Here is a 5,445-nt window from a genome sequence, read left to right as displayed (position 1 = left end):
TAAAACAAATAAAATGACTTCCTTTTTCCTACCCTACATCATTTTTATTTGTTTCTGATATGTTTTCATGTCTACAATGAACATTTTAAATAATAAAATAAAAAACCCCAAATTTTAGCAGATTTACATCCGAGAGAACTGAAATTCTTTACAGACTACAGAGAGACAGTATTCAGTGTAAGTAGACTATTCCATTCAAATAGTTAATGCCACTAAAAGAAGGTTGCATAATACAGTTTATTAATGATTTATTCAACTGGCCATAAAAGTTCAGACAGGAGTACAAATAAATTTAGAAATGATGGCCACAAAGTTTCTTTTATTCTTTATTTTAATTATAAGGATAAAATAGAGAATGACAATGTTGAAAGTGATATCAGCTCTGCTTCATTCACACACACACACACACACACACACACAAATTGTGAAATGTTCGAATAGATGTTTGATTGGAGATATATTCATCCAAATATTTCCTCTGATAACCTAGTTTATGCTTCAGAATTCCTATTTGGTTACACATCTGCTTTGTTTGTTACTCTTAACTCATTGGATTACAAATGCATTGGGAAACTACAGAAGGGGTTGGGGCCATTACACACACACACACACACACACACACACACACATACGGGATGCACCAGTGTGCCTGATACTATCAGAAGTATTGTTACTTCACTTCTGGTTTCATTTGTGGCTACATGTTTGGCCTTTGGGGGACATTTTTGTGGCGTATGGTAAGTCTGGGGGTAGGAGAGGTAAAATTGCTGTGTTTTGCAGCACTTTTGACCACATTGAACATTTAAGAGACAAAATGCACCAATTTTTAAACAATTGTGAGTGTTGGGGGGGGGGGCTTGAGAGGCAACACTTTGGTCACCCTCTGGATTAGTGTGTGCAGTGACCCCTAGAGAAGGGACAACTATTTATTGGTATTGGTTCCATGGTAAAAACAACAAGAACCCAGCTTTCCGAATAGACTAGAACAGAAGAATAATAAACCAACAAGAACTGTGTCCAATTTCCCCAATATTCAGGATTCATTCCATGTAGAAAAACATGAGCTTTTGTGCAAAAATTGTTTCCTGTGCAGAAAACCTCTTAATGTGTTTTCTGTACAAGAAACCTTTTTTTCCTATACAGATAACAGTTTAAAAGAGACCTGTGTGTTTTTCTGTACAAAATAATTCCTATGCAACATTTGGGGATGTTTGAATACTGGCAGAACACTGTGGAGGAATATTCATTTTTCTTTCACAATGAGGAGAAGACTACCACAATTATCCATCTTCACATGTCAGGATGAAATATTTGAGGAATACATCTCCTTCCCATTATCCCAGTTTGAATATCCCATAAGATCCCAATGAACACCCAACTGAATGGCTGATTCTTCAGCATAGGGAAACTCTTGCCTCCAACTGAGGATGAGTTTTGGGGTGGAATTTACCTCCTCCAAATGTTGCTGAAACATATTTTTTAACCTTTAAGTCATTATTTCTGCTTCAAAGAGGGATTTTCTGCTCTACTTAAAGCCTGGTTGGAATCTTCTTCTGTTTGGTCATTTTTCCATTACATTTCTAAAATTAGAACTCTTGGGAGCTATTCAGCTACTAAATACCTCTTTTAACACCACGGCCATCTTTAGAAAGAAGTCAGTGTGATATTTGCATCACGAGCCAGGTTACTTCAAAGAAGGCTGAGAATTACTGCAAAAAGATCTTGGTGATTCCCCTGGTCTGCTGTGAACACATTTGGAGACCTTTACGTTTGATCTATTAATTGTAGGAGGATTTAATTAGACTGGTTTCTAATAGCCTTTCCTCAAGTTTATGCTTTTGCTGGTATCTTTTCCCAGCACTCAGAACATCCATTCTCCATGTTGATAAGTGTTGTTGTAACTGCTGTAGAGAAGGAACTAGATAAGATCTTGAAGCATGAGGATCTATCGCTGAATGTCAAAGTCAGGATCACCATTCCATAGTATTTCCAATTTCTGTGTATGGTTGTGAAAGGTTGACAGTAAGAAAGCTGATAGGAAAATGACTTCATTTGAAGTGTGGTGCTGGAGGGTGTTTTTAGAGATACTATGACTGCCAAGAAAGACTAATAGATGCATTCTAGAGCAAATCAATCTTGAACAGTCCCTAGAAGCCAAGATGACTTAACTGAGATTATCATATTTTGGACATGTAATGAGACAACATGTCTCACTGGGATGGATGATAATGCTGGGAAGCAGATGGCAGTAAGAAAAGAAGGAGTCTTTTGTTGTTGTTGTTGTTGTTGTGTGCCTTCAAGTTATTTCCAACTTATGGCAACCCCAAAATGAACCTATCATGGAGTTTTCTTGACAAGATTTGATCAGAGTAGGTTTGTCATTGCCTTCCACTGAGGCTGAGAGAATGTGACTTGCTGAAGGTCACCCAGTGGGTTTCATGGGCAAGCGTGGAATCAAACCCTGGTTTCCAGAGTCATAGTCCAACGTTCAAACCATTACACCACACAGGCTCTAGAAGACGTTACTACATTTGAATAGATTCAATCCAGGAAGCCTCAGCCTGAATTTCAAAGACATGAGCTGGGCTGTTAATAACAAGGGGCTCTTGGAGGTCTCTCAGCAGGTTACCACATGTAGCTTTTAAACTGTAATTACACCTGGGAAAAAAGCATCTTAGATTATACTTTTTGCATGCCATCACCTCCCATCCATAGCTGCAGTGTCCCCCAACCACATTCAGGGTGTCCCTTTTCATTGATGGGGGAAACCCGTCAATGAGCTCTCTATAGCACAAGTCTCCAGGTGTGAAATGTTGCTGTCAGGAAAGTTGTGAGTTTGCTGTGTGTCCCTCCTCTCCCCCTGTCCCCTTCCTCTCACTATTCCCAAGTAGCCTGATTACCTTCCCTCCCCCATTTCTTAAAAAAAAACAACTGCCTTTTAAATCTGACATTGCAATAGCAGAGATCTAGAATTGTGTGACTTAAAAGAAAAATAAATAAAAATAAAATTTAAAATGCGATAGGGCAGAAGGTAGTGGGCAGGAGCTTAAGAGGACTCAGGAAGAGAGCATGCAGTCGCGCAATTCCAAAGACATGCAATATTGAGATTCTGTGCGCAATACGTTTCATTTTTTGCCCCCAGTGTGATTGCTGTGAGAATGGGCTCATGTGGTAAAGCCTTCATTCATGGGGTCACCATACAGTAAGTCAAAGCTGACTCGATGAAAATTAACAACAAAACATTACTTTGACTGAGCTCTTTCCATGTACAGAGAGAGTCTGGGACAGTAGGTCCTTGTATCTGATAGGGTTTTGGTCCCATGATCCCCCTGTGGATACCAAAATCTATGGATGCTCAAGTCCTATTAAATACAATGTGTAGTAAAATGGTGCTTCTTATATAAAATGGCAAAATTAAGGTTTGTTTTAGGAATGCTTTCAAACTGTGCATGGTTGAATCCATGGATAAAGAATCCATGGATATGGAGAACCGACTGTACTACAAGTTTCATAGGAGCCTACTGCATGCATATTTTTTTGATGTTATTAATGACAGATGGCCTGTGTCTGCATGCGGGGATGTGTGTACATACATAGAGGCAGACGATTCTATGAAAACTAAATATTTTCCTTTTATTTTGATTGATTGTTGGCTCTCTTCTTTAATTATGTACTGCTAACAGAGCAACCCATATGCCTCTAATAAAAAAAAATCAAGACTCAAATTATTAACATCACTGTTATGCAGCAGCTGGGTACCTTCCACTTAATTGTTCATCCTCATCTTTTTGGTTTCAGGACTTCTCTGTGTGTGTCAGCACTTACTAGTTTTTCTCAAACTTTCTTGTTCTTAAAATGAAATGTCAGATTTATTTCTGTTTCTCCTTTCAATTATTTTCTCCCTGGTCTTTGCTCCTTGCCTTATTATTTCTCTTCCTTTCCCCCAGTCTCCTGTCATGTACCTCTTGAGTTCTCCTTTCTTATAAATGAATCTTTTCCTAGATCAGTTACCCCCTGTCTCCAGATTTGAGGTGTCTTTGTATTCTACAAAAGAGCTAGACAGTTTTGTCATCCTTTCTGAATGAGTCACTCTAAAGCTTTCCTTGTTGCTACTACAAGCACTCACCTCAACCCACTTTCCCCTCTTCTTAATGTTGCTTGCTACATATTGGGTCCCTTTTAGCACATAATTTCAGCCAAGAATCCTACTCTTTTCCTCGCTTGTACATTACAGGGGTTGTGGTTGTTGTGGTTGTTGTGTGCCTTAGAGTCATTTCTGACTTATGGTGACCATAAGAGAAACCCATCATGGGATTTTCTTGGCAAGATTTGTTCAAAGGAAGTTTGCCATTGCCTTCCCCTGAGGCTGAGAGAGTGTGACTTGCCCAAGGTCACCCAGTGGGTTTCATGGCCAAGTGGAGAATCAAAACTTGGTTTCCAGAGTCATAGTCCAACATTCAAAACATTATGTCACATTATCCTTACAGAAATTACACAGGGTGAGGGACTGATGATACACACACACACACACACACACACGGTTATACTGTATAACTCATTTCACATACACACATTTAATTCCTGTGTTTAACTGATGTTGAGCATTGATTGTTGTTGTTCTCTGTCTCCATGGGGACAGGCAGGTAAGAAATAATAATAATAATAATAATAATAATAATAATAATAATAATAATAGCAGCAGGGCACTCTGGTTTGCTAGGTCAGAGTACCACGCACAGGTAGGCTATGAAAGAGGGCTACCCTGTTGAGACAATGGAATAACTTCAACTGTTTCTGTATTACTTCCCTTGCCCAGTCTACATGTGAATAGTGTGTCTTGATCAAATTGTATTGTCATAGCACCCTGGGGTGGCCGGATGTCCTAACCACCAAGAAAGAGAAGGCACTGCAAACTGTACGACATTTAAGAAAAACAGAGGACATTACAAAATAAAAGCTACAAACAAGAATATAAATGAAAATTCATGTTTCTTAGTTATTAAAATGAGAGAAATCATTTAAAATGAAGGACATTTTTGCCATTCTTCCTGGACAGAAGATTGAAATGTGTGTCATGTCCTGGAAAATGAGGGCATCTGGTCACCCTGCTCTTCCTTGACCCACCATAATTAGATCTTTTCTGAAATCCTACATCAAATCTGACTTGTGTAACTGTTTGCATGTGGACTTACATATTGATTGTGTCATACAATCCTTGGGTTGTGGTGATGGCTGGTGGCTCCCATTGTTGGTGGGGTGGTGATTCCACTCCAGGTTTTAGTTCAGACTATAAAGAGTTACAGTGCTGAATACTATCTCCAAAATAGGTTCAGCACCTGGGAGAGCGCCATTTAAAACTATGTAAAACCTGAACTGAATCTGCTGCCCCACTGAAGTGAGAGCCGACAGATGCCACTGTTGCATTGAGTGCACAGTGCTGTGAAA

The sequence above is a fragment of the Sceloporus undulatus genome, chromosome 2 (genome assembly GCF_019175285.1).
Source record: "Sceloporus undulatus isolate JIND9_A2432 ecotype Alabama chromosome 2, SceUnd_v1.1, whole genome shotgun sequence".
NCBI classification, from domain to species: domain Eukaryota; kingdom Metazoa; phylum Chordata; class Lepidosauria; order Squamata; family Phrynosomatidae; genus Sceloporus; species Sceloporus undulatus.
The sequence above is the reverse complement of the archived record's forward strand: the minus strand, read 5'-3'. Positions refer to the sequence as shown.